At 31.9% G+C, this 12700-nt stretch overlaps 1 long non-coding RNA gene across 1 annotated transcript; it reads left to right on the top strand.

Moving 5' to 3' along the window:
* Window positions 1-10346: 10346 nt before the first annotated feature.
* Window positions 10347-11384, top strand: LOC103410609 (uncharacterized). Its single transcript, XR_011581009.1, has 3 exons — window positions 10347-10610; window positions 10692-10797; window positions 11131-11384. It is a non-coding gene; the product is annotated as an uncharacterized lncRNA (long non-coding RNA).
* The last annotated feature ends 1316 nt before the right edge of the window (window positions 11385-12700 follow it).

Here is a 12700-nt window from a genome sequence, read left to right as displayed (position 1 = left end):
GCGTCAAAATAGTAGATTAAACAAACACTTAAAGTTAATATTATACTTCTATTAAGTATAAAAAAAGATTTTGCGGTATCCACTAGTGTAAATACTTTAAATTAAAGATCAAATTTATTCATTACATTCTTATAGGGTTGAGGAGTGTATTTGTAAAAAATCATCAAAATCGGAGCTAAAATAACCGTTAAATTGTGATTTTTCGTTTATAATCGTCGAAAACTTTTGTTCCGTTACGTAATCTCTGAATGTTTGTTTTTTACAATTTTTTATGTATGCGATCTCGGAATGTGTACAAATAAGTTTGACGGTTGGATCGTTGAAAAAAGTTTCGTAGAATGCATATTGCGTCAAAACAGTAGATTAAACAAACACTTAAGAGTTAATATTATACTTCTATCAAGTATAAAATAAGTTTTTGTGGTATCCACTAGTGTAAATACTTTAAATTAAAGATCAAATTTATTCATTACATTCTTATAGGGTCGAGGAGTGTATCTGTAAAAAATCATCAAAATCGGAGCTAAAATAACCGTTAAATTGTGATTTTTCATTTATAACCGTCGAAAACTTTTGTTCCGTTATGTAATCTCTTAATCTTTATTTTTTATGATTTTTTACGTATGCAATCTCGGAATGTGTACAAATAATTTTGACGGTTGGATTGTTGAAAAAAGTTTCGTAGAATGCATTTTGCGTCAAAACGGTGGATTAAACAAACACTTAAGAGTTAATATTATACTTCTATTAAGTATAAAATAAGTTTTTGTGGTATCCACTAGTGTAAATACTTTAAATTAAAGATCAAATTTATTTATTACATTCATATAGGGTCGAGGAGTGTATCTGTAAAAAATCATCAAAATCGGAGCTAAAATAACCGTTAAATTGTGATTTTTTGTTTATAACCGTTGATAACTTTTGTTCTGTTACGTAATCTCTGAATGTTTGTTTTTTACGATTTTTTACGTATGCAATCTTGGAACGCGTACAAATAAGTTTGATGGTTGGATCGTTAAAAAAAGTTTCGTAGAATGCATATTGCGTCAAAATAGTAGATTAAACAAACACTTAAAGTTAATATTATACTTCTATTAAGTATAAAAAAAGATTTTGCGGTATCCACTAGTGTAAATAATTTAAATTAAAGATCAAATTTATTCATTACATTCTTATAGGATTGAGGAGTGTATTTGTAAAAAATCATCAAAATCAGAGCTAAAATAACCGTTAAATTGTGATTTTTGGTTTATAACCATCGAAAACTTTTGTTCCGTTACGTAATCTCTAAATGTTTGTTTTTTACGATTTTTTATGTATGCGATCTCGGAATGTGTACAAATAAGTTTGACGGTTGGATCGTTGAAAAAAGTTTCGTAGAATGCATATTGCGTCAAAACAGTAGATTAAACAAAAACTTAGAGTTAATATTATACTTCTATTAAGTATAAAATAAGTTTTTGTGGTATCTACTAGTTTAAATACTTTAAATTAAAGATCAAATTTATTCATTACATTCTTATAGGGTCGAGGAGTGTATCTGTAAAAAAATCATCAAAATCGGAGCTAAAATAACCGTTAAATTGTGATTTTTCGTTTATAACCGTCGAAAACTTTTGTTCCGTTATGTAATCTCTGAATGTTTGTTTTTTACGATTTTTTATGTATGCGATCTCGGAATGTGTACAAATAAGTTTGACGGTTTGATCGTTGAAAAAAGTTTCGTAGAATGCATATTGCGTCAAAACAGTAGATTAAACAAACACTTAGAGTTAATATTATACTTCTATTAAGTATAAAATAAGTTTTTGTGGTATCTACTAGTGTAAATACTTTAAATTAAAGATCAAATTTATTCATTACATTCTTATAGGGTCGAGGAGTGTATCTATAAAAAATCATGAAAATCAGAGCTAAAATAACCGTTAAATTGTGATTTTTTGTTTATAACCGTCGAAAACTTTTGTTCCGTTACGTAATCTCTGAATGTTTGTTTTTTACGATTTTTTATGTATGCGATCTCGGAATTTGTACAAATAAGTTTGATGGTTGGATCGTTGAAAAAAGTTTCGTAGAATGCATATTGCGTCAAAACAATAGATTAAACAAACACTTAAAGTTAATATAATACTTCTATTAAGTATAAAATAAGTTTTTGTGGTATCTACTAGTGTAAATACTTTAAATTAAAGATCAAATTTATTCATTACATTCTTATAGGGTCGAGGAGTGTATATGTAAAAAAATCATCAAAATCGGAGCTAAAATAACCGTTAAATTGTGATTTTTCGTTTATAATCGTCGATAACTTTTGTTCCGTTACGTAATATTTGAATGTTTGTTTTTTTACAATTTTTTACGTATGCAATCTTGGAATGTGTACAAATAAGTTTGACGGTTGGATCGTTGAAAAAAACTTGTCATTACGAGTGTTTATATATTTTTTCTATATTTTTTTACACTTCTACATTAATTAAAAAACTATTAAAGACTTTAGGTAAGCGAAAATATACTTAAAACAAAATTGCGTTTTTATGTTTTGGATGTGATAATATGAAATGTATATACTTATTTAGTATTATGTTTTTCATTTGATTATTTATTGGTTTAAAATATATTTTCCTTAACGGGTAACGGGTCGGGTCATATTACCTATTAATATTATCGGGTCGATTTCGGGTCGGGTCATTTTACCCGTTTATTTTAACGGGTGTTACACGACACGACCCGTTAAGATATCGGGTATGACACGAAAACGACACGAACACGGAAAACACGACACGAATGCCATGTCTACTGTCATGTAAACAAATAAATATCTATTATTTTCAAACTATTTACAATTGTGCCACAACACTCTAATTATGTTAATGAATTTAATTATCCATCATAATGGTGGGAAATAAGTGTCATATTATTATAAAATTATCTACTTTATACTTCTCTTACAATCATATGTTTCATTTCTTTTATTTGTTTGACAATCATTGTAGCTAAATTATTTTGCATGTATGTATTAAGCATATTTTGTTAAAAATTATATATATGGGTGCAAATAATTTATCTATATTTTTTTATGTAAAATAATATGTAATTACTTAATTTTGAATCAATTCGCTAAAAATATTTATTTATTTTGTAGGTTAATTATTTTTCATGTGATATTACATATATAATAGCCACATTTTGTTATTATTATATAGAGTGTGCAATCAATTGACATTCTTTTATTCTGTAGGTAAATTATTTTGCATGTAGGTAAATTGTTTTATATATATATTTTTTTTGCAAAATATTGGTATTAATTAATTTTGAATAAAAAATATTTATTTATTTTGTAGGTAAATTATTTTGCATGTATCATTACATAATTTACTCGGAACTTATATTGTTGTTATATTTATGTTGTGCAAAATAATTCACCTATGTTATATTTAAAATATTGATAATTATGAATAAAATAACTTTTTTATATTTGTAGGATATACTAATTTACTTGTTAGCATCATGTGAAAACAACTATATAAGGAACATTGGTATCATGTACATTTTTATTATTAAATGCATAGGAATCATGACATTTAAATTTTTTTTTAAATCCCCATAAGTTATTTGAAGACATTTAATTGAATGAAATAATGTAAAATAAATGTAGATAATAAGTGAGAGACCCAAAGTAAGTGTTTACTAGGGGTAATTCAGACATCCAAAAATACAGATTTTGCCAAGTCAAACTTAATTATGGATATTACTTAGTTGGAGCTTAGTTATTGGGTTTTTGTTAGAGAAATTTACCATGATGAATTTTAGTTAAAGAAAATTGAATTCCAAGGAGTGTTCTCATATTTTCAGATTATTTTCTTTTAGGGAGGCTCGTTTCCTTTAATCATTCAATACGTGCACACCTTCTTCTGACTAAGACTAATACAGCATGCCCAGAAAGTTGGAACTCAAGATTTGCATAAAACAATGCCCTAAGAGCATCTCCAGGGAGGGAATGCATGTAAATTGGAACTCTCACTAGGTTTAGCATTCAGTCACTATTCCTGCTCTAATAGGAAGACAAAAATGGGGGCGTAAAACAAATTTGGTCGGATGTGTGCTACTTTTTTTTTTTTCTTTTCTAAAGTACATTATGACAACTCTAAGTTTTATATAAAAATTACTTTGAGAGTTGATCAATTGGAGTACATTTTGGCAAACTCATCATTTATCCGCTTGTCATTCTCTATTTCTGCTTTTCAAACTAATCTTAGAGAGTGCGTTTATACTCCCACATCAAAAACAACAAAAATCTAAGTACGAAGAAATAATAAACACTCAAAAAATTAAAAAGAAACAAAAACATAAACACACCATTTTTTTTTTTGTGAACACACAATGTTGTTATGAGAAAAGAAAACTTGCATGCATGCACTCGTTGCATCAAACATGTATTTTGCATTTGTAACATTATGTAAAAAGTACACTAACATATATGTGAGACACATGAAAATTAATACATGTGACATGCAAGTTTTTCTCCGTCTAAATGAAGAGGAGTTTAATTAGTTGGGTAGGATATACATATGTTGCTCCATACATCAAAACTTTTATTAGTTTCAAGTCTATCACTTGAACAACTTAGCTAGTTTTTTAAAGTTGTAGTTCTCGTGCTTGCCTCATGATTAAAAATGTGACGAAATTGTAGGTCAATGAGTCATATCCACCATCCAAATTTTATCAACAAACATATATTCATTGGTATGTTATGTCACTTTGGGTCCGACTAGAACAACAAATCTTTATTAATCCATCTAGTAGTAGTGCCTAGCTCTGTTTCACTGATTTAGATTTAATCCGTAACCACCTAATCATATAAAATAATCGAAGTAAAACTAAAACCCTATATAATTTAGTGATCACTAATTGTGTTATGGACAATTACCAACGTAAATATGTTTAGTTTAGAGATTAATGCAAAGCAAAAACAGAGGCAGACAAAATAATAAAGTGAAATCTCCCAAAGAAGAAAGACTTTGCCACTTCCATCCCAAAAAGCAAATCAAATGGTCTCTTTAAGACATAGATGGTCATTGGAAAAAGGACACAAGAAAGAAAATCCAGAAATTAAAAAACATAAATTAAAAAAAGATGAACAAAAAAACGATGCCCTTCCCACATTAGAAAAGGAGCTACCTTTTATGCTACTTTATTTTCCTTTTTCAAAGGTGTTCGGAAGAAGCATTGGAAGCTTCCACGAAATTATTTTTTCTTTTCACGTGTTATTGCCAAGAAAAAAATTGCTTACCACAAAGACTATTTATTAGGTCAAGTATTGCTTCTCTCTATCTCTATCAAATTTTCAATAGAATAATTATTGTTCCACCTTAATTATATATTGTTTCACCTTAATTATATATTGTTTCTATGGCTTCAACTTCCACCAACATCATATGCATGACTGACCTTATAATTTATCTATTTTTTTTTTCAGTGGGTCTTTCTTCTAGATCCTCAGCTGTGTTTTTACTAAAATACCCTTAGGGTTTCTCAAATGTTAAATAATTGCATCCAACCATATGCACCTTTTGTTTGGTAGAAAGGTATACTATATCCCAACTGTTGTTAGATCGCAGCATTTCCAACTTAATGACAACAATGTGCATGTTGTATGAATAATGGCCCTATCTTAGGACTCCACATGACTAATTATGGTTCACGTTCACCTTATGGAGAGATTTTTCAATGTGATGTTACACGAGGTGGTACACCACGTGTCTCTATATAAATGATGGGTTATGTGTGTTAAAAGGTTAACAGCTTAAAAATTAAAATTTTCCACCACTTGCATATAAACACGTGGTGTACCATCCGTATTCCTGTCACAACTAAAAACTTCTCCACCTTATGCTCCACGTTATATTGCCCTACACTTTACCCCAAAAAATCCAAAATTAATCAGACTTTATGAAGAATATAATAGTTGGGAAGATGGGACCACACAAAGGGTTGGCAAGAAATTTATGTTGTGCTAGGTTAGAAGAGTTATCAAGAACTTAACAAATAAAGTATTGTACTCTTGCGAATTATGCATAATTAGGCAACTGTGAACATGTATGTGCAAAAAGACGAGCACTGGGCATTCTGAGTAGTACATCGTCCTACTTCGAAGAGTTGATATCGTTAAGGATGACAATGATGTGGGTCGAGTCAGTAGGCATAATAGAGCTTCACTGGACTTACCAAAACCATTAGATTTTATTAATATTATTGCCCTTTTTATAGTAATTAAAAATAATCTAATTACATGATGTTGGTGTGAGTTAGAGATTTCCTTATTGTAATTTTCTTATTGGTTGGGTTTAACTTGTTAATTAGGCAATTTCTTGTAACCCTAGTTAACTATGTATTTTGTATATATGTTGCCTCCTTGAGAGAAGAATACATGAAACAATCCAAACCATATTTACATTTTATCTTGATACCATAGTAGGTTTTGACTTTACGTCTCAATTCTTGAAAAACCTTATGGGCGGCAATTGCTATTTGCCCGCACCGCTTCTTGCACAATTTCAATTTATTTGAGATCATCACCAAACCAAAACCCTTGACATACTACTATACTTGTCGGCCCTAATCCTTACTTGTCAATTTCTTCCCGGTTGCCGACTCCAATTATTTGTTGGTTGTCTTGTGTCTTAGACAATCAATCCTACTCAAATTGTAAACCTAAATTCACTATATCAATCGACTTCTTCTATGGGAGAAAATAGAAACCTAGCGATATAATTTCAGTCTCTAATTTAAGTGATTCACCCTATGCTAATACCCTGCCGTTTGGGCTTAAACTCTCTGGTACCAATTTTTCAATTTGATCTCAAATGGTGGAAGTCTATGCAACGGGGTCAGGAAAGCTTGGCTATTTGACTGGAGAATCGCCTCAGCCGGATAAAACGGAGCCCAGGTTCTAAAAGTGGATAACCAAAGATGCAATTGTGAAGGGGTGGTTACCGAAAACAATGGAGCTACACCTACTTGGATTGTTCATTGACCTACAAACTGCTAAGAATATTTGGGATAGTTTCTCATATGTTCTACGATGGATCTACCGCGGCTGCATCGGCTCTTGATAAAAATGTGTCGATCTTGTCTCTTATTGATCAAATATCCCTCTCGTATAGTCTGGATGATTTAGAACAATCAATAAAAGCATTAATTGCGTATGGAGATCGTGACTTCAATTGGATTGTTGATTTTGGTACTACTGATCACATGACGTATGACAAATCTCTCTTTCAATCCGTGACTCCTCCACTTAAATAGAACGTCATCACTGCAAATTGATATGTTATTTCAGTAACAATAGCTGATTCTATTTCTCTCACCCCATCTTTATCATTGCATAATACTCTAGTTATTCAGGCTTTATAAAACCATCTTTTATCTGTTTGTCAAGTTACTGAACAACTAGATTGTATTGTATTAATGTTTTCTTGCCTCCTTCAAGATATCCGGACTCAAGCGATTATTGGGTGTGGCACTAAGAGAAAGGGGTTGTACTATGTCGATGATGGTGCACTAGGCAAAGTTAATCATGTTCGTAGTAGGAATGGTGACCAATTGAAGAAAATTATGTTGTGGCATCAGTAGTTGGACATACATCGCTTGGCTATTTGAGAAATTTAATTTTGTCTCTCTTTAGCGGTGTTTTGGACTCTGATTTAAAGTATAATGTATGTAATCAAGCAAAAAGTCATTGTGTTTCATATCAGTAGGCTTCATTAAAAGAAATATTCTATTTGAATAAGTACATTCTGATGTGAGGGTCCTTCTATTTCTACTCAACATGAAATTCGCTGGTTTGTGTTATTTGTGGATGATTGTACTCAAATAACTTGGCTCTATACCATGTACCTGAAGAGTGATGTCGCTAAAATTGTCAAAAGCTTTATCCAACTAGTTCAGACTCAATTTTCACTCCTTATTAAGGTGCTGCGCTCGGATAATGGAGGTGAATATGTCAATGTCAAATTGTCTCTTCTAGAACAAGGCATCCTACACGAGACCATATATCCCTAAACACCTTAACAGAATGGAGTGGCCGAACAGAAAAATAGTCATGTTCTCAAGACTGCAAGGGCACATCTTCTGGAAGTGTCGACACCACAATCTTACTACAGAGGTTGAGTTGAGGGGGATAGCTCATGTATTTGTGAGCTTTTGTGGCTTTGAATTTTTCTCACGGGAATTGGTTATAACCCGAAGGGTCCAATGCAACTCTATTTGATAATCAAGCAATTAGGGAGATTGCCAATAGTCCGGTTCAACATGATTGTACGAAGCATATTGAAGTGGATAAACATCTTATCAATGAGAAGTTGGACATCAAGCTTGCCGATATTCCATATGTAAGATCAAATGAGCAATTAGCTGACATGTTAAAACATGCGGGGTCCGCAATGGTTTTTCACTACTCATTTGAAGTTGAGTTTAGGTGATATGTATGCATCAATTTAAGAGAGAGTGTTGATGTGAGTTAAGAATTTCCTCATTGTAATTTCTTTATTAGTTTGGATTTCCCAAATCAACTATGTAGTTTGTAAATATATTGTCTCATTAAATGACCCGACCACATCATTCGTGTCCATATCAGCCGCATTCGTTTTACAATTCTACCTCAAATTCAGTCTGCTCACAATCAACAATGATCTTATATGCTTGTATAGTTTACCAGACGTGATTTAAATGACTTTTTTTTTAATTCTTTTTTCACACCTTTGTTTATTTTGTATTTGAATTTACTTACAAGTTACAAGGAATAGGAATTGGAATCACTTTGCTTCTCGAGTTTCTTGCGTTTACTAAAATTATTTTTGCCGGAATAAAAATGTAGGGGAACTTTCTCCTACGGTTACTTACACGTAATAAGAATCATTAAAATGTAAGTTATTCTTCTTAAAATCCATAATTAAATACCTAAAGATCAGAATTTTAAGATCAACAATGGTGGGATTAGTTGATTCGATTTTCTTTCTTTACTTCCACCTACTTCTTAATTCTTCAATTCTTTTTCTCATCTAAATTATATATTAAAAGAACCCTCTTTGTCAACCATAGAAGGGTAAAAAACTATTTAGTCTTCTATCGCAACGAAGAAGTGAAGGCAATAACGTAATTTCACAAAACAAATTTTTGTTGATTTTGATTTAAGCTTCACCTACATGTGATTTTAACATCTCTAATTTAAAAAAAAAAATAAACCTCTCTCCCTCTCTTCCCCCTTCCTTGTCGTCTCTCTCACTCTCTTCCTCCTTCCTTCAATTTTAAAAATAAAAATAAAACATTTGATATACATTGTGCATGGGCGTATATTAGTATCTGTTAAGTAAACATAATCTAAGAGATTGAAATAAAAAAAGATGTGCAAAGGAAATACAAGGTACGGATATCACTTTCTAAACAATGAGCATCAGTCTACGGACTAATAACTAATGGCAGGCTTGTAATCTGTGGATGAATAAAGGGCAAATACAGAGAGAGAGAGCAAAGGGTTCAATCAAGGTATAAAATATCGATGATATCGGAAATATCAGTAGTCCAAAAACATGGAAATATCGATGGAAATATCGGGATATTATCGATATCGATAAAAATAATATGGAAACCACGGAAATTGTAAGAAAAACTTGGAAATTTTTATTGAAACTTTGCAAGATGTTTATTTAGTCAATTATCTATTAGTTTATCACAAAAAATTGGAAGGAAATGCATTGCATGATGGATTTAACTGATTTAAGTTGATTATTTAGCGAACTGGCAAACATTATGAGTATAGAAAATATGTAGTAATTAATGAAAGAAGTTTAAACACACCATAATCATTTATATATAATGAATTAATACAATATTTTACACTTTATACATTGCATGGTAAGATACATGAGTGACTTAGTACCACATAGAGTTCCTATGAGGTTCAAAATTTTCACTATCTTCGTCATCTCTATGTGTAGAGTAAGTGTATTTTAGCATATTTTCACAAAAACATAAGTGATATGGTGGTTAAGGTGTTGAAGGAGTAAAATGGGAGGGGTTTGAATCCCCTTGGTGTTTTTTTAAATATAGAAATTTATCATAAATAATAAATATTAGCTTGCAAGCCTTGCAGACATCTTACAAGCTGAATATGTAATCATAAACACATCTATAACGAGTTGGATAAAGCCCAGGTGCGTGGTTGACAAAGGGAGGGGTTCGAATTCCTTGGTGTGTTTTTTATTTTTTTTTTTAATTTTTAATTTTTTAATTTTTTTATTGGGGAAGAACCTTTCTGAAGAAAGGAGACAATTTTTTTTGGGGAAGAACTTTTTTGTTTTCGGTCCCCTACCTGAGACCCTCTTTCTTTCTTCTTCTCTTTCTTTCTTTCTCTGCACACTCTCTTCTCTCTCGAAACCCTCTCATCACTCTCACTCTCTCTCCCGTGATTACCCTAGTACACGGCACCCACACCATCGTTCCGTAGACGGCATCACCATCAAAACCTCGTCTTTCTCTCTCTTCCTTTTGTCTCTGCAAGATCGATGAAACCCAGAAACCTCCGGCGAGTTTTCTTCATTTTCTCCGGTTAGGTAAGCTTCGGGTTTAACTCTATTCGTTCTAGTTGAAGCTTGGGTGTGTGTTATTAAGTGTTATACTCGTAATTTTCCAAGGTTTTGGAACGAGATCAGGTCGGGGGAAAGCTCACCCAACTCCGGCGAACCCGTGACTGTTGAGAAACTTTCCGAACACCTTTGGCCATTTCACGGCGAACCAAGCGTATAAACTTACTCCTCTCTCTTTCCTCTTCACGTTGGTAATTAGATCGGAGTCTAAGGTTTGCATTTGTAATCGGCCAGAGCTGTAGAAGCTTCAGCGTTCTTCTCTGATTTGCACATATCCAAAATATGGCGATATTATCGGTAATATCGCGATATTATCGATAATATCACGATATTTTGATGAAACCCAATTGGATACCTATTAAAATATCGTTACCGCGAAAAACCGATAATATCGGTGATATTTCGCCGATATTATCGGCATTTAAGACCTTGGGTTTAATGTTCTTTTTTTATTTATTTGTTCTTTCTCTTATATTTTTTACATCAGAAAATAAAAGTGGGAAAGGGTCTCTTTCCAACACGCTACCAACTCCCCTTGTACAGGGCAGTAGTTGGCAGCCGTCCAACGTAGGTCATGTGCGCGGTTGCGGCGGTGGGCCCTCCAACCTTTCACTCAGCTCTCTGGGCCCCGTACCTACTATCCTCAACGCGACAAAGAGCTCACCTAATTAATTAATTAATTATTTGTACCTGTCCTGCTACAATATGCCTGCTTTTATATTATTTATCTTTCTTTTTCAACTGTGTCATTTTCTTCTTAATCTTATTTGTTCTTCCTAAACTAAACCCTAACCTAACTACTTCTTCTTTTTCTGCCTTACCTAATCACGCGTTAATATTTTAGTTAATAATATTCCAAGACAAGAAAAATTAAAATTAATATTTAGAATATCTGAACATGCACGTTAAAATTTTGTTTAAATTCAAATACGATGAATAAACACCAAAAGCACCCAACTTGCTGTCCTCCTTTTTGCATGGCTATGTCCCCTCCTGCAAGTCTTAAAAACATGCTAATTCTTTTGAGATTATGGAAGAATTCGTACGATTATAATTAAATTAATCTTAATTATATTTTTAAGGAATTATACCCATATGACTAACTAGAAGAGGTATTTTCACATTCGAATGTCAGGCTACGGACCTATATAATTAGATTATAATTTGGAGTTGCTTCTCATCTTTTGTGAATACTTAATAATTTTCGTTCCTAGGGCACATGATAGTATCTCGTAATGAGATCTGTATTTTCGTTTCTAACCCTCACATGCTTCTGCTATATAGTTGTATTAGACCCCATATAATTTATATTTGGAAAATGTTAGGAGGTTATCTTTTTAAAGTATATTTCATAAACCACATGATGTGACAGTTAATTATTGAATTTTATTTTTAATAAGTTAAAAAATGAATTCAACCATCAATCGTCATATCATGTAATCTACAAAATATGATCTAAAAAGATGATCTCCAACGTCACTTTTATAATTTAGGATTGCAAAGTGCCAATAATACACTTGGACTTTCGCAAAATCTGACATCAAGAATGGGTTAGGACTTTTTTTTTTCAATTTACTTATTTGTTTTAAAGAAAAATCTGAGTTTGGATGACGGGAGTCGATCTCTTATTGTTAGAGAGAAATTAAAGAACTTAATTATTGAAGACGTATATATAGGTTGATGAGAGAGGTAACGAAATTGGAATCAAGGTAGGAATAATATATAAGATTTACTTAAAGATCAACAACAATAATATTTGTAATGCATAATCGTTCAACGATACAACGAATACTAGTAAGAGAATGAAATAAGACATTTTTCCAAATCAAGCGAGGAATGAAGTGAGAAAATTTTCCACATAATCAATTCAAGGAGAGTTAAGAGTTGAACTCTTGTCATTTTTTCCATGGAATCAATCGCAAGGAGAGTAAGGGTCGAATTCTTGTCATTTTTCCTTGTCATTTTTCCTTGTCATAAATATATGAGCAAAGTGATGCTTATATCTTACTAGCGGAGTTATAAGATCCCACAAAAAAACAGAAAGAGAATCGTTTTCA

The sequence above is a fragment of the Malus domestica genome, chromosome 05 (assembly GCF_042453785.1).
Source record: "Malus domestica chromosome 05, GDT2T_hap1".
Classification (NCBI taxonomy): Eukaryota; Viridiplantae; Streptophyta; class Magnoliopsida; order Rosales; family Rosaceae; genus Malus; species Malus domestica.
Note: the sequence above shows the minus strand (reverse complement) of the source record. Positions and strands in the feature narration are given on the sequence as shown.